Here is a 17,858-nt window from a genome sequence, read left to right as displayed (position 1 = left end):
CCTGGGGCTAGTTGTGTTCCAATAGGGCTACGGTTTCTTCAAAAGATTTTCCTCCTACCCTATACTCAGGAGGTAGGGTACTCCATAATGCTCTATACACTGTGAACTGTAGGATTTTAACCCAATTGTCCCTTGGTAAGCCAAAAACCTGTGCTATTTCTTGCACGTGTTGGGTATGCACTGCAACTGAAGAATGCTCCATCATCCCTACTTGCTTAGCTTCCAAAGCTAGGGTCTTAATATCTGTAACAACTGCTACAGGACAACCTGAAACAGAATGTGGAGTTTTCTTTGAATCAGTATTTGAATTTACAGTTTCTAGACTTAAGACTTTCTAAAGCAGGGTTGGGCAATAATTTTTGAAAGGGGGGCACTTCATAAGTTTTGGAAGTGGTCATGGGCCACCCCGAAAGGGGTGGGGCCTGCAGTGGAAGGGGTAGGGCTATGGTAGAAGGGGAAGGATTAAGAACTAGCCTACTCTGATCTTTGCTTGGCCTGGGGTTCCTGCCCCCTGAGTTCTGGCCAAAGGAAGGGACCTGGAGCAGAGGGGAGGATGCTGGGGACCAGCCTCCTTCCCAGAGTTGTCTGGGGTGGAGGCTTGGAATTCACATAACATGGCTGCCAGCTCCTGGCCGTGCTGCTAACCTGTTTCCTGGCAGCCACCCGGCAGGCACAAGCCCTTTGAATAGAAGCCATTGAAAGGGCTCATGCCTCTCTGGTGACTCACAGGCAATGGGGTAGCTGTGGGGCCAGGAGCTCTGAGTCCTTTCAATTGCTTTTATTTAAAGGGATCGCAGCTTCCCCTCAGCTGCCGACATATTGCCTGACAGCCATGGGGAAGGCACAAGCCCTTTAAATAGAAGCAGTTGAGAGGTCTAGCACCACCCCAGCTCTCAGGCAACACCTTAGGGGGTGGGGCCAGGAGCTGCCGTGTGAGCTGGATGAAAGATCTAGGTGGGCTGGATTTGTCCTGCTAACAGGCTTTTGCCCAGCCCTGTTCTAAAGTCAGGACCGGCTCTAGGCACCAGCGAAAAAAACATGTGCTTGGGGTGGCACATTGCCAGGGGTGGCATTCCAGCCTGAGGAGGAGCAAGCGTGGAGCCCCACGGAGGCCACCCCAAGCTGGGATTCCTGTGCCCGGCTGCTCGGAGCCTACGCCTGGCCCCAGGGAGCTGGGAGCTCTGCATGGGCAGCCCCAAGGTGTGGCCCCTGCTGGGGCACTTCCTGGAAAGCGGGGCGGGCCGGCTGTGGCTGCTGTTGATGACGCTGAGCCTGGCGGGGCAGGCTGCGACCATGGTGGCTGCTCCTGGCAGCTGTCTCCCTGGAGTGGAGTTCAGGGGTTTGGCGGGCGCTGGGGCTCAGCCACGGAGGGGCCCCATCCCTCAAGCACCAGGGACAAGCAAGTCCCTCCTCCGGCTGCAGAGACCCCGGCGCCAGGCTGTGCCGAGCCCCGGAGGAAGTCCCCTCCGCTGGAGCCCGGCTGCCTGGCTCCCCCTCCCTGCCTCCTGCCCGCCCCTTCTCCCTCCACTGGGGAGGGAAGGGGAGGCTCCTCGGCTGGGCGGGCGGGGGAGTGGACTGTGCCGGGGCCGGGGTCTCAGGCGCTGGGTGAGAGGTGGCTTCTCCCAGGAGGGCGGGAAGCTCCATGGGGCAATGCTGGCTGCCGTGCCCTAGGGCACCCCAAGTGCCACCCTCCTCCCGTCCCTCCAGCTGCAGACACCCCGGCCCTGCGCTCCGGGGACCCACCAGCCTGGTAGCGGGTCAGGTGCCACCTCCGCCACTCCACTGGGGAGCAGATCCCTGGAGCATGCGTGGCCAGCTGAGCCCAAGGCGGCCCCCGGGAGCAGCTGCCAGCACCCGCAGACACGAACCTCTCAGCCAGACTGCACCTCGGGTCTGCCTGAGTAGAGCTCCCAGCACCCTGGGGCCAGGCACAGGCTCTGAGCAGCTGGGTGCAGGGCTCCCAGCTTGGGGTGGCCTCCACGGGGCTCCCCGCCTGCTCTTCCTGTGGGCCAGAATGCGCAGTGGAACAGTACCCTGGGTCAGGCTCCACCAGTGCCTCAGCTCCCTGCCACAGCTCCCTCCACCTAACCCCATGCCACCACTAGGGCCATGCAGGGAGCACGTCTCCTTGGGGGTGAACCCACACCAAGGGGCGTGGGGTGGGTAGCGCTGGGAAATGAGGGCAGCCCCTGCAGCCAGTTTCTTCTGCACACTGGGACCTGAGAACAAGAGTGAGTGTGGAGTGCTGCTTCCTCCCACCCCCAGTCCCACTCCACTCATGCCTATGTGAAAAAAAGGGGGGGGAGGGCGGCCAAAAAACTTTTTGCTTGGGGTGGCAAAAAACCTAGAGCCAGCCCTGTCTAAAGTATAATCTGGGTTTCTCCTACCTAGTTCAGCATTTCCCTCATCAGAGCTATCAGAACCCAGTAATTCTGGGTGATCAGGGTTACTTTCTGTAAAAGCTGTACATCCTATACTTAAGGCATCTCCACAATGACACAAAACATTCCTCAATCCATGAAAATTTAGTGTTGTTGGGCATTCCACCGGTTCACCAGGTGATTGCAGCATATACAATGAGGTTGATGGAGGTACACTAAATTCGAGGGACCTAGGTAATGTTGATTATACTAATATAGGTTCACTCAAAAGGGCTGAATCTCCTGATCTATATAGTACCAATGTAACATTAAGTGAAGGAACAGGAATGGTATCCCATGGCTGTTGTATCTTTCTCTGTTATAATCTAGATATTACTACATAACAGGCACTAGCTACTTGTGTCAGCTGTGACATAGCCTCTTCTAATCCCTGAACAATCCCAGTTTCTAAAGACATTCCTTCTTCTCTATTGGGCGGACACCACTAGAGGAAAGGATATTTCCTTTTCCGTTGCTTTGTGTCAGCCGACGGTCAGGGCAGTGAGTCCCTTATGACCGGCTGAAGTTCTTTTAAATTGTGCTTGGTTCTGTTACAGCAACTGAAGGAGTCAGGTTAAAGCTTAAACAGTTACTATTTTATTGTTACAGAGTAAACTTAGTTGTTAAATGCTACTACTGTGTTACAGATAACACAGACACTACAAAGGACAGGACAGAAATTACACTAATAAGTCACTTACAGGTACCATGAAACCCTTTTGGTTCTCTGAGCTCTTATTAAATGCATGCAAAATAGACACATAGCAGGTATATATTCTCACCCCTGCGTTCCAGACTTGGCGTGGCCAGCGTCTTTCTCTCAATCCCTCGGGAAGAAGTAGGGCGAGGTTGGGCATCCCACAGACCTCGGGAGACAATCAATACCTGCCAGCAGGTATAGATGATTGGAGCTCAAATGGGGTGGGCTGCTGAACCTCTTTTATACCCCTTGGGTCATGTAGGCTTCTTCCTGGTCTCAAGTGGCCAATTAGGAAAAATGGCTTTGAACACCAAGTTTCCCACGAAGGGTGCAAAGCATAATTTACACCTGGGAAAATGCAGACAATGGGCACCTCTGGTATGTGATGGGCGAAGATTCCTCTCCTGGGACAGTGCAGGCGTGTCAATTACTGGTACTAGCCATCAGGGCGACGGGAGGCCCCGGGTCGTCAGCTAGCCCATTTACTGTCTGGTTTCTGTTTATGGTAGAGTCAGGGACAGGCAGCACACCTGCGTTCCCAGGGCATCAAAGGCTGACTGCCTTTCTCTTGCTCTCTGGGGGGGGGGGGAAACAAGATGGGGTTCGTGGAAAACCAAGATGGGGTTTGTGTCTGGCTACACTTTGTTAAACTCTTCCTTTGCATCGAGCTGCACAGCTGTTAAAGAAAACAGCTCAGCTCAGTTGGGGCTGGCAGCTGGAGGAAGAGGATGTGCGTTACCAACCCCAGGCAAACTGCAGTGACTACCCAGAAACCAAGGCGCTATCATCCAGACTGGAGGCCAGATGCAACCAGACACCTCATGGGTTCCTGAGTCAAGCAGGAGCAGACAGATCTCAGACAATGGAGGAGAGACAGAGATCCATGATGGAGCAGGAAGCAGCCCAAGGAAGGTGACAGCTACATGGTGAGTGAGCTGAAGCGAGGGAGTCAGTGTTTCAGATGGAGCTTTTCCCTGCTGACTCAGTGGCTAGAGAAAGCCACTAACAGGGCCTTGATCTGGGGTCCAGTGGAATGGGAGCTCATGGACCCGCCTGCTAGGGGATGTAAATCCTTCCCCTATCTCCCATCCCTTGAGAGGAGACCACACTATCCCACAAGTACTGACTCTACCAAGATACTGACTCTAACCATTGAACTGCAGTACCTTGTGCATAGGGGTGAATCACAGGCAATAGCTATCGGGCCACACTGAATAGGGGCAAGGTATGGACTCTGGCCATTTGGCCACCCCGTCCTGTGGACTAAAGGGGGTTTACTGGCTTTGGTGGGTAGACCAATTAATCGTAAAACAGTGGGTGGAGCTGTAGACACAGCCTGGGGAGCAAAAGCAGAGGTGCGTCAGAAGTGAGGCAGGTGCCCTTATCCCACACTAGGCAGGGTCTTCTCCCCATCCGTGTGACACTCCTCTAAGGTGATACTTGACTCTGCCTTCTGCAGTGTCACACTACAACTTCCTTTTCCTACCTGCAGATCACTGACAGCTGCTGCACTACTAACTTCCTCCTCCGGCTCTCCTCGTGCCTCCTGAGATTCAGTCTCCATCTCAGCTCCTAAATGTATTATGTCAGCGTGAGCTAACTCTTTTTCCTTCTTTCTTGTAATTGCTCGATTTCTAGTACCCTCACCATAGCAACGGGATTAGGGACTGCTCCTTTATTCTCTTTTAACTTGTCTCCTGTCTTCCTCACAATCTGTGCCTCCTTCTGTACCCCTGTGTTTGCTCTTTCTCTCAAGGAGCTTTCTACAGTGAGTACTCTGTCTCTCTTATGATTCTTATCTTTCTCCAACTCATTGCAAACACTTTCCATCTCTCTGACTCTAACAGCTAACCACGGTTTAATTTAAATCCATCTAGCAATCTTAGGCTGGCCACTAGTGTGTTTCCTGTTCTATTTCCTGTATTTGATGCATGCTCCATTTTAACTTTTTTTCTAACTCTTGCTTCCTTTGGAGAAGACCGATTGCTCCTCCGACAACTAACCAATTTGTTAACTCCCTAATAACCATATCTTTCTCCTCCAGAGTTTGCTAGGCTTTAATTTCTTATTCAATTTCCTCCCTAGTGCACTACAACACACAAGCAGACATTCAATGACTATTCCTTTCACCAATTTAGCTTTTCATTTCTTCTGTTCTGTTTCTACATCACACACCTCATTTACAAAACCCCACAGATTACAATGCTCAGAGATGATCTCATTGTCTCTTAATTGCACTAAATCTCCTCCATTTTCCTGACTGGATGTTCTAGCAAAATTTTCTAAAACCATACTGTGAGCACTCCTACAGATTCTACTCTTGCCCTTGTGCTATTCATTTTAACATATAAAATAGAACTCATTTCAAAACTAAAACTTCACTATTGGCTAGCCCGTATAATAAACTGTATGAACACTATGTTTATACTTAACTTTAAAACTCCAAAACTGAAGGCATCTTTTCACAGAAACAAACAGGAAAGAACACTCCAAACAAGTTTGTCATGCTTATTTCAATGAGTCATCAAAGAAAACAATGAAGTGTGTGGGAATGAGTTCCCACTCTCTTCCCTTGATGGCTCTTAGCTGATCAAGAGGTTATTGGGACCTGCCAAACAGTTGGGGGAAACTGAGGTAATGGGATCAAGGGTACAGCCTGGGAGAACTGACAGGACTAAACTTGAACCCTACAAGTTATGAGATATGCAGCCTTTCTGGCAGCTCTAAGCTTTTCTGATGGCTTATTTAAAATATGTCAGTGGACAGTGGGCTACAGACAGGGAAGTTTAGGAGGGAGTTTGACAGAGGGAGGCCTATGATGGTCAGGAAGACCCACAACACCTGTGCCAGCACGGCTTCTGTCTCCTCCACCTGTGCCTGTAGCCAGACAGAATGCCTGAGCGTGGATGCCTCTACCCAGATCTTGGTGTGGTTTTGCAGAGACTGTGGCTTGCAATTCCCACTTAGGGTATGTCTACACTACAAAGTTAATTCGAAATAACAGCAGTTATTTCAAATTAACTTTAATAGCATCTACTCAGGCAAACTGCTATTTCGAAATAAATTCAAAATAGTGGAGCCCTTATTTCGAATGTGATAAACCTCATTCTATGAGGAGTAACACCAAATTCGAAATAGCTATTTCGAATTAAGTGCTGTGTAGACACTTAATTTGAAATAGGGGGCCTCCAGCTCTTCCCAGGGAGCCCTGGTGGCCACTCTGGGCACAACTAGGAAAACTTACTCTCCTCTCCCCCCAGTTCAGAGCCAGCAGTGGCCACCAGGGCCCCTGACCCAGTGGCCCCAAAACATAAGCCAGCAAGCCACTGGCAGTCAGCCCTCCACCGCTCCCCAGGAGCAGTCTGCCAGCTCCCAGGAGCCTGACAGGGGCTGGAGAAGGTGGGCACCTTCCTGGTCCAGGGTGGAGATCATGGACCTTATCCAGGTTTGGGGGGATGCCCCCAACGTCCATGATCTCCGCACTAGGTGGAGGAACGCAGCCGTCTATGGCAGGATAGCTGCCAGCCTGGCCACCAAAGGCCACAAGCAAGTTAGCATGACAGTCAGGTTGGTCCAGTGCAACCCCCAACCCTGAGCCCTGAGCTTCCCCTCCCTCTTCTTCCCCTTGCTTCCCCCTTCTAGCTCCCTCCTCTCAGGTTTCCCCCTCCCTTCTTCCACCCCCTCTTTTTTCCCCTCTCCCACCTCCTTTTCCCAGTCTCCCCAGAGGTTCATCCCCTCCCTCCCCCAGTTTTGTTCAATAAACCCAGTTTCTATTTTTGAACATGCGTGTCTTTTATTTGACATCAGGAAGGGAGGCTAGGGAGGGGCAAGTGGAAGGACGTGAGGGAGGAATGGGGCATAAGCCCCCACTGGGGAGGACCGGGGAGACTCTGAGGGCTTCTTGGGGTGGATGCTCTCCCTCAGGGCTTCCTCGAACCTGACAACCCCCTGATGGACCCCCCCAGATGGCAGCCTGCAGCAAGTGCAGCCGGGCTGATGGCAACAACCCCATGAGACACACCGGCATGCCCAGGGGCAGTTCTGGGTCCATGTGGCCGAGAGCTGTGGTGTCCCGAGTTCGGGCACTCCAAGACAGGACTGCTTTACTGTCCCTCATCGAGGTAGACAAGCAAGCGGGAACCCTGAGAACTGTCTGTCCGGAGTGGGGGTAGGGTGCCTTTAAGCATGGAGCTCAGTTAGCCTCAGGCAGCAGCCCCACACACTAAGTCCTAACCTGATGCCCTGCCGGCACTGGTTCCAGCCAGCCTTAACTCCGGTTCAAGGTCCACTCAGTGTGGACGTGCTATTTCGAAATAGCAAAATGCTATTTTGAAATAGTTTTTGTGTATAGATGCGTTATTGTGAATTAGCTTAAAATAATTAACTATTTTGAATTAAGTTAATTCAAAATAGCACTGTAGTGTAGACATACCCTTACCGATATCCAGGCTGGGAGGACCATCCAATGTGAAAGGTGCCTGCTGGTGGAATCTCTCAGGCAGCAGGTGGGAGAGCTACAGGAGAAGGTGGCTAGGTTAAGGAGCATCTGAATTCACGAGTAATTCCTGAACAGTGTTCATGTGGAGACAGCTGAGATAGCTGTCCCATTACACAGGACTGCTGACACACCACTGGTGGAGGAGGAGATGGCTCAGGGTGGACACTGGCAGATGGTTACTTCTGGCAGCAGGCAGTACTCCACCCCTGCTCCGAACCCTCCCACCGTGGTACTAGGAAACCATTATGCTCTTCTTCATACAGGAGATAAGGAATCACCCTCTATAACAGGAGGAGGAGAAGCCTCATACCACCAAGGCTGGGAGGTCTGCTGCCACCACTGTGAATAGGAAACATAGGGTAGTTGTGGTCGGAGACTCTTTTCTGAGGGGGACGGAGGCACCCACCTGTCGCCCTGACATGTCATCTCAGGAGGTATGCTGCCTGCTGGTGGCCCATATCTGAGATGTTATGGAAGCAATGTCGAGGATTATCCGGCCCTCTGACTATACCATGCTACTCATTCATGTGGGCACTAATGATACCGTGAGGTGTGACAAGAGCGGCTCAAGAGTGACTATAGGGCTCTGGGAGTACTGGTGAAGGCGTTTGGAGTGCAAGTGGTATTCTCTTCGATCCTTCCTGTCAAAGGTAGGGGACCAGGCACAGACAGGTGCATCCTGGAGGTGAATGCCTGGCTGCAAAGCTGGTGTTTCCAGGAGGGCTTTGGCTTCCTTGACTACAGGATGCTATTCCAGGAAGGACTGCTAAGCAGGGATGGCAGGAAGGGGAAGACCATATTTGGATACAGGCTGGCTAACTTAGTGAGGAGGGCTTTAAACTAGGTTTGACGGGGACAGGTGACCAAAGCCCATGGGTAAGTGAAGAACATGGAGACCTGGGAGATGGGTCGGAAATGGGAGGGAGATAATAGCAGACAGAAAGGAGGGATAAGGCAGAACTGGGTGGCAAGATCAAATCAGTATCTTAGATGCCTATATACAAATGCAAGAAGTATGGGTAATAAGCAGGAAGACCTGGAAGTGCTAATAAATAAATATAACTATGACATCGTTGGCATGACAGAGACTTGGTGGAATAATACACACAATTGGAATATTGGTATAGAAGGGTACAGCTTACTCCGGAAGGACAGGCGGGGAAAAAAGGAAGGAGGTGTTGCCTTATATATTAAAAATGTACACACTTGGATTGAGGTGGAGATGGACATAGGAGCTGGACATGTTGAGAGTCTCTGGGTTAGGCTAAAAGGGGTAAAAAACAAGGGTGATGTCATGCTAGGAGTCTACTACAAGCCACCTACCCAGGTGGAAGAGGTAGACGAGGCTTTTTTTAAACATTTAACAAAATCATCCAAAGCGCAGGATTTGGTGGTGATGGGAGACTTCAAATATCCAGATATATGTTGGGAAACATAGGTGTGTCTAGACTACAGAGTTTTGTCGACAAAAGTGGACTTTTGTCGACAAAACTATACCTGCATCTACACTACCGCTGAGTTCTGTCGACATAACGTCGAAAGAACTCAGCAGTTTTGTCGACGCTGGTAAACCTCATTTTACGAGGCATAACACCTTCTGTCGACAGAGTTTCTGTCGACAGAAGGTGTTATTGAATGTAAACTGTCCTTTGCGTCTACACTACCATGTCGACAAAGCAGCTTGCTTTGTCGACAGAACTCAATGTAGTCTAGACGCTCTTTGTCGACAGAAGTTTTGTCGACAGTATCTGTCGACAAAACTTCTGTCGACAAAAGCCTGTAGTCTAGACGTACCCTAACACGGTGGGGCACAGACTATCCAATAAGTTCTTGGACTGCATTGAAGACAACTTTTTATTTAAGAAGGTTGAAAAAGCTACTGGGGTGGAAGCTGTTCTAGATTTGATTTTAACTAATAGGGAGGAACTGGTTGAGAATTTGAAAGTGGAATGCAGCTTGGGTGAAAGTGATCATGAAATTATAGAGTTCATGATTCTAAGGTATGGTAGACGGGAGAACAGCAAATTAGAGACAATGGATTTCAGGGAGGCAGATTTTGGTAAGCCCAGAGAGCTGGTAGATAAGGTCCCATGGAAAACAAGACTGAGGGGAAAAACAACTGAAGAGAGTTGGCAGTTTTTCAAAGGGACATTATTAAGGGCCCAAAAGCATACTATTCCGCTGCATAGGAAAGATAGAAAACATGGCAAAAGACCACCTTGAATCAACCAGGAGATCTTGCATGATCTAAAAATAAAAAGGAGTCATATAAAAATGGAAACTAGGACAAATTACAAAGGATGAATATAGGCAAACAATACAGGAATGCAGGGGCAAGGTTAGAAAGGCAAAAGGCACAAAACGAGCTCATACTAGCTACAGGAATAAAGGGAAACAAGAAGACATTCTATAAATATATTAGAAGCAAGAGGAAGACCAAGGACAGGGTAGGCCCATTGCTCAGTGAGGAGGGGGAAACAGTAAACAGGAAACTTGGAAATGGCAGAGATGCTTAATGACTTCTTTGTTTTGGTCTTCACCGAGAAGTCTGATGAAGGAATGCCTAACATAGTTAATGCTAGTGGGAAGGGGGTAGGTTTAGAAGATAAAATAAAAAAAGAACAAGTTAAAAATGACTTAGAAAAGTTAAATGTCTGCAAGTCACCAGTGCCTGATGAAATGCATCCCAGGATACTCAAGGAGCTGATAGAGGAGATATCTGAGCCTCTAGCTATCATCTTTGGAAAATCATGGAATACAGGAGAGATTCCAGAAGATTGGAAAAGGGCAAATATAGTGCCCATCTATAAAAAGGGAAACAAGAACAACCCAGGAAACTACAGACCAGTCAGTTTAACTTCTGTGCCAGGAAAGATAATGGAGCAAGTAATTAAGGAAATCATCTGCAAACACTTGGAAGATAATAAGGTGACAGGGAACAGCCAGCATGGATTTGTAAAGAACAAATCATGTCAGACCAATTTGATAGCTTTCTTTGATAGGATAAGGACACTTGTGGATAAGGGAGAAGCGGTGGACATGGTATACCTGCATGTTAGTAAGGCATTTGATACGGTCTTGCATGATCTTCTTATCAATAAACTAGGCAAATACAACTTAGATGGGGCTACTATAAGGTGGGTGCATAACTGGCTGGATAACCATTCCAAGAGAGTAGTTATTAACGGTTCACAATCCTGCTGAAAAAGTATAACAAGTGGGTTTCCACAGGGGTCTGTTTTGGGACTGGTTCTGTTCAATATCTTCATCAACTATTTAGATATCGGCATAGAGAATACACGTATTAAGTTTGCAGATACCACTAAGCTCGGAGGGTTTGCAACTGCTTTGGAGGATAGGGTCATAATTCAAAATAATCTGGACAAATTGGAGAAATGGTCTGAGGGAAACAGGATGAAGTATAAACACAAATGCAAAGTGCTCCACTTAGGAAGGAACACTCAGTTTCACACATACAGAATGGGAAGCGACTGTCTAGGAAGCAGTACGGCAGAAAGGGATTTAGGGGTTATAGTGGACCACAAGCTAAATATGAGTCAACATTGTGACAATGTTGCAAAAAAAGAAAACATGATTCTGGGATGCATTAACAGGTGTGTTGTGAGCAAGACATGAGAAGTCATTCTTCTGCTCTACTTTGTGTTGATTAGGCCTCAGTTGGAGTATTGTGTCCAGTTCTGGGCACCACATTTCAAAAAAGATGTGGAGAAATTGGAGAAGGTCCAGAGCAGAGCAACAAGAATGATTAAAGGTCTAGAGAACACGATCTATGAAGGAAGGCTGAAAGATTTGATTTTGTTTAGGTTAGAAAAGAGAAGCCTGAGAGGGGACATGATAGCAGTTTTCAGGTATCTAAAAGGGTGTCATAAGGAGGAGGGAGAAAACTTGTTCATCTCGGCCTCTGAGGACAAGAAGCAATGGGCTTAAACTGCAGCAAGGGAGATTTAGGTTGGACATTAGGAAAAAGTTCCTAACTGTCAGGGTGGTTAAACACTGGAATAAATTACCTTGGGAAGTTGTGGAATCTCTGTCTCTGGAGATATTTAAGAGTAGGTTAGATAAATGTCTATCAGGGATGGTCTAGATGGTACTGGGTCCTGCCATGAAGATTGAGGTCCCTCTTGAGCTCCCTCCCAGTCCTAGAATTCTACGATTCTAATATTCTTGATTCTTCCACTGCCACTAGGGCAGGTCACTGAGCTCCATGCTGCTGCTTAACTTCTTGGTACCATACAGCTTTAACCATTCATTAACTGTGCCCCCTAAAGAATGTATTACTTTAAATAATGCTATTACTACTGTTTCTCTACTTTGCAAGATTAAACTACAAACCTGTGGCCAGGAAAGGGACAAAAATAAAAAAGCTCTAAATCAAACTACAATACAGAACAGGAAACTGGGACTGCTGCCAAGATGCAATCACAAGGAAATAAAGGTTTCTGTGCTCTAAGATAATCATCTAAGAGACACAGCCTTTGCTTACTAACACTGATTCTTTCATTATTGTCTCAGCTAAGATTCCAAAGGGTCTAAAATGTCTGGAATCTCTACACATTCCTGATGTACACTTCTTGAATCTCCTGCTTGGCTTGCCAGTCTGTACAAGGGATGTTAAATTTAGATTAATTGGCTAATCCAATAGTCGATGCAATTTTCATCGACTATTCAATTAGTTGATAAGGGTGCCTCTGCCTTTGAAGCATAGCTACAGCCCCGGCTCTCTTGCTACACTTCAAAGGTGAAAGTGCTGTGGGGAACATAGGTCTGGCAAGGGACTTAAGCAGTCCCCCGCTGTCCCAGTGCTCCCTGCAGCGTTTCAAAGGGCAGCACTGCATGGAGCCCGGGATCAGCTGGGGACTCCCCAGCTGACCTCAGGCTCCACACAGTGCTGCCCCTTTGAAAAACTAGCTCCGGGCTGCATGCAGAGTTTCAAAGCGGCAGCACCACGTGGAACCCAGGGTCTAACCCCAAGGCTCCATGAGGCACTGCCACTTTGAAGCACTCCCTCCTTTTCCCCCCTTGTTGCCTCTTTCTGATAGAGGCAGGAAGATGGGGGGGGGGGGGGAGTGACTAGTTGATTAGTATGTCGACTATCTGATAAGCATTTGCTTATTGGATAGTGGACTAGTTGTTCACAGCCCTAGTCTGTACCCGGATTTAAGGATGGTATATATTATTAATTTGGATAGTTTGTGTTGTAGGCCTGCCAACTGAACTGATCAGAAGATAATACGGTTCTTGTCCTAGAATCAGGCTGTATAGAATATACCACGGACCTTTGGGGGTATGACAGGCTATTCACACTGAGACAAAAATAATTTTAAAACTTTATTAAAATATATGGAATAGAAATCAAATAGCGATTTGAGTAATGAAATAAATTAAGGTTACAAATACATTGTAATAAGATAAAGGCCTAACACATAAGTACATGTAACACAAGCCGGGTTTGAGGCCTGAGGTCTAGCTAACAACGGACAAAATATGGCCAACATAAAGCAAGCTAAGCTGTGAGCAGGAGATAGGCCCCTCCTAAGAGAACTTGGCACAAACAGGGTAATTGGCCCAGGTGTAGAACAGTAATCAGTACTGGTCATAAGTTGAAAGTACATGGTACCACCCACTCATTAAAAAAGACCTTGGTAGACATTTCCCACAGATACAGATCCACGTTCAGGAAAGAGTCTAAAATGACAACATGATGGATACGGACGATCTAATAAAACCTCGAGGTACAGGGTGGTATCTAAGAAATGTCAGAAAGTGGCAACCTGACACGTCTGGAGTGATATGTAACTTGTTTGTACCTGTATATAAAGGGCTGTTTTTTTTCAACATCTTTATTAATGACCTGGATGAGGGGATAAATTGCACCCTCAGCAAGTTTGAGGATGACACTAAGCTAAGAAAGAAATAGATACATTGGAGGGTTTTGTATAGGGTCTATACAAATTGGAGGATTAGGCCAAAAGAAATCTGATGAGATTCAACAAGAAGAAGTGCAGAGTCCTGCACTTAGGACAGAAGAATCCCAAGCACTGTTACAGGCTGGGAGCCAACTGGCCAAGCAGTAGTTTAGCAGAAAAGGACTTGGGGATTACAATGGATGAGAAGCTGGATAGGAGTCAACAGTGTGCCTTTGTAGGCAAAAAGGCCTTTCCCTCTACTGTTGTCTGACCTTTACTTTAAAATATGTGTTAACTTTTATACTTAACCCAAAGACTTAATTTAAATGCAAACTTTTTTTCAATTTCATTATTTAGGCTATATATGCTCAATGCTCCATTTTTTAAATGAAGGCATTTGCTCATTTTCTTTTATGTGATGATGAAGTTTCTTACCCATTACTTTTAACCTTTTGATAAAATGTATTGTGTGTGGTTGGAAGAAGGATTTGACTGACTAAAAGTTTTTGGGAAATAATGCACATGCCTTCCACCAAGTTTCTGGACTTCCAATGGAAAAGTTTCCCACAATATAATTTTTCACTGAGCCTTCAACCCAATGATATCCACAACCCCAATCTATACAAAGCTGAAATATGACATTTGTGTCGTATGTGTTGTCAAAGTCATACTGTTACTCCCGTTAAGTAAACAGTGTTTTATCCCAAGTCATACTTATAAATTGTCCTTGTGATAGCTGACCATTCCAGTTGCAGAAAATTTCAGTTGAAAATCACTGTATCCCTTTTAATCCTGGATCTTGTTTTGTTCATTCTTGCATCCAGATCATTTCTATAATTGAATCCTGAACAATAGGCAAGTCTGAGTGTGGTCCCAACATAATATTGCAATTTGCTTGGGCTAGTCTTGTTTCTTATTGTACTGGAATGATCTGTTGTTTGGTTCGAAGGGCAGTATTAAGGCAATAATATAGAATCAGTTGTTAAGATATGCATTTTTTTCCCTTTTCCTCTGCTACTGGGCTGACTCTCTCTGATTTTCTACTTCCTCTTGCGTAGTCAGTGTTTCTGGTTCTGCTGCTTGTGGAAAAATATGTCTTCTCCAGTACAACTATAAGGGTATGTCTACACAGCAGCGTTATTTCAGAATAACTGATGTTATTCCAAAATAACAAAGTGTGTGTCTACATTGCAAGCCATTATTTCGAAATAATGGCAAGCTGGAGGACTTCTTACTCCCAACTTCTGTAATCCTCAATTTACCAGGAGTAAGGGGAATCAAAGGAAGAGTGTTGTTCCGTTTACTTCCTGCTGTGTAGTGAGCACCAACAGCTGAATTAAGCTATTTCAACTTCAGCTACGCAACTGACGTAGCTGAAATTGCATACCTTAATTTTACTTTAGCCATGCCGTGTAGCCATACCCCCAAGTGATTAGCATGATAGAATTTATCTAGCTAGCTTTCCTTTTTTGTATGTTTGTGTGTATGTATATTATTCTGATTCTATATACAGTACAGAGAAACTAAGTTTATTCATAACATAATATTTTCCAGTTCCTTAGCTAAATAAATTGTGTTCTGGTACAACATATGATAGGAGCATAAACTGACCTCCAATTATCCAAGCATTCTCTTTTTGTTGTTGTTGTAGTTGTTGTTGTTGCTGAAGGGAGCAGCCTTTATCAAAGAAGCTTTTGCCTTCCATTTAGATTTTCCTAATTAAACAGCTACCTGCAAGTGAATCTGATTCAAATATTTTTGTAATGCTTGCAGATGGGTTTCCAGTTTGAGCTCTGTGCCACTGGCCTGGCATTCACATGGCTTGCCCAGTCATCACCTCAAAGGGTATATGATATGTGGAGTCAGCTGAAGTTGCCCTGAGTGTCATTTAGAATGAGTGGAATCAGAGTATTGCAACTGTATCCACTGGCATTTATTCGTTTTCACAGCATTAGTCTGATGATACAATTTACTCATTCCACCAGCCCTGATGATTGAAATCTATATGGAACGTGCAATTTTGTTGCAATTCCAGCTGTAAACATCTTTGAAACATTTGCCCAGTAACATGTGCTCCTCTCCCCTTAGTGGGGAGTTTCTGATAGAGAACACTTTTTTCAACAAATGTTTTGTTGTGATTAAAGCAGCATTTGCCTTATGTAGAAATGCTTCCACCTATTTTGAGAATGAATCAATAACAAGAAAGTATTAGCTCCTTTTAATCATCTATACAAAGCAATATTCTTTGCTGATTTTTATTTTGGGAGGTATTCATATGAAAATTGGGGTAAAGCATTTTTTAAAATCAACATTGGAGCATGCACGAGGCTAACATGCCCAGAATACAACAGGGCAATGCAGACAGGGTCTGTAATGGGGTCACTGTTATATCTTTGGTCTGCAAAAACAAAGTTCCATATGTCTGTCCAACCGTGATTCAATTAGAAAGCAAGACCTTGAGAGTGGTGGGTGTGGAATATAGAACTGTTGAATTTAAACCAATTAACATACAAAATGCTCAGTCGTCCAGTTGGTGGTTAATAAATATTTTTCACAGTGGAATATTTAAGTTCCACTAGGCTCATTCTTCTTGAGTCATGGGCTTCAGGCCTAATTCTCCAGGTCTCTCTTTAGAAGCTACTGTTGTCAGTGCAGGTGTACTCAGGGAAATCTTTAGGTGATACAGTTTGTGGAGTGAGAAGCACAGATGCTTGCATTGCTGCTTGCTTCCATTTTACAAATACATTCAAATGGCGGTCTGCCCAGGTCCAAGCAATCCCTTTTTCTGAAGTTATACTGTGGACCTGCAATCAAGTAAAGTTAGGAATGAAGTCTCAGTGGTATCCCATCAATCTTAGAAAAGATCATAAAGAAGTTTTCAGATTTCATTCACCTTCTGTTGAGTTGGTGTTCAACCTTCTTAAGATAAGGTAATACCCGAAAAGGTAACTTCTGTGGAGGAAAACATCATCCTCTAATTACAATCGTCACTGCCATCCTTTTACACTCATGCTTATGTTTAGCAAAACTATGTTTAGTCAGTAATGGCTGCATATTTGTCCTTACAGGTGCAATGTTTTCCTTTGGGGCAAAAACTGAATAGGGCCTATTGGCTTCATGCTATCTGTCATTATTTCCTCCCTTCCCCCACCTGCTTCTGGCTTTCATACTTCATAAATTGAGTTGAAATCCAGGATAATGTTCCAGTAACTACTGCACTGGGTTGAGGTGGGGAAGGTTAGCAACTCAACATCCTGGAGTTCATTTGCTTCTGCATTTTTTTTTTAATTTAATTTTTTTTTTTTGCATTTCATATCTCTGAGAGTCTAATGTTGCCCCTATCTGGCAATGTTCTTTGATAATCATGTCCAATGTCAGAGTAGGAGGTAGATAGGTTGGGCTTCTTGGATAGTGAGGATAACAGTTAGTGTCAGGTATGGATTCTCTCTTGACTGTCATTGGTGAAGTTGGTGAAGTGTGTGACCCTGCTCCTTCATTCATGTTTTTCTGATAGTTATAATGTAGGTTTCAGATTTGGGATGTCATCATATGGTCCCCCTTGGATCTGATCAATTTCTATTATTACCGGACTCTCTTGAGTTTGCTTGTCGATCTTGTGCCATACCCTGCAGTTCCTTGAACATTTTCTTGGATCTTTTCTGTTGATATTGAATAGAACTATAAACTTTAGACACTAAATCCAAAACTTCTGGAAGGATACTTCTGGGGCGTACATGCCTCATAACAATTCTTTGCTGGCAGTTGGAGGGAAGGTTAACTAGTACATTAATATATTGAGGTATGTCTACACTACAAAGTTAATTCGAACTAACGGACGTTAGTTCGAATTAACTTTGATAGGCGCTACACTAGCGCTCCGCTAGTTCGAACTTAATTTGAACTAGCGGAGCGCTTAGTTCGAACTAGGTAAACCTCATTCTATGAGGACTAAGACTAGTTCGAACTTACTAGTTCGAATTAAGGGGTGTGTAGCCCCTTAATTCGAACTAGTGGGAGGCTAGCCCTCCTCAGCTTTCCCTGGTGGCCACTGTGGCCAACACCAGGGAAACTCTATCGCCCCCCTCCCGGCCCCGGACCCCTTAAAGGGGCACGGGCTGGCTACAATGCCCGTGCCAGGTGCAAGCCTGCCAGCACCCAGCTAGCAGACCCTGCACCTGGCACAGCTCGATCCAGCCACCCGATGCCCACCAGCCCTCCCCCTCTTCCCGGGACCAGGCTGGCGGCTCCCGGGAGCTTGCCCGGGACCGCAAGAGGCGGGCACCCTCCTGGTCTACTGCGGACATTGTGGACCT

At 46.2% G+C, this 17,858-nt stretch overlaps 1 protein-coding gene across 2 annotated transcripts in view; it reads left to right on the top strand.

Annotated features, from left to right (window-relative positions):
- The first annotated feature begins 3,812 nt into the window (after nt 1-3,812).
- GCNT2 (glucosaminyl (N-acetyl) transferase 2 (I blood group)) overlaps nt 3,813-17,858 on the top strand; it is a 75,577-nt gene continuing 61,531 nt past the window's right edge. For both annotated transcript variants that reach the window (XM_075921270.1, XM_075921271.1), the window contains exon 1: nt 3,813-4,046. The gene's annotated coding sequence lies outside the window, so the exon portion shown is untranslated. The remainder of the gene's footprint in view (nt 4,047-17,858) is intronic.

Source organism: Pelodiscus sinensis, chromosome 2 (assembly GCF_049634645.1).
Source record: "Pelodiscus sinensis isolate JC-2024 chromosome 2, ASM4963464v1, whole genome shotgun sequence".
NCBI classification, from domain to species: domain Eukaryota; kingdom Metazoa; phylum Chordata; order Testudines; family Trionychidae; genus Pelodiscus; species Pelodiscus sinensis.
Note: the sequence above shows the minus strand (reverse complement) of the source record. Positions and strands in the feature narration are given on the sequence as shown.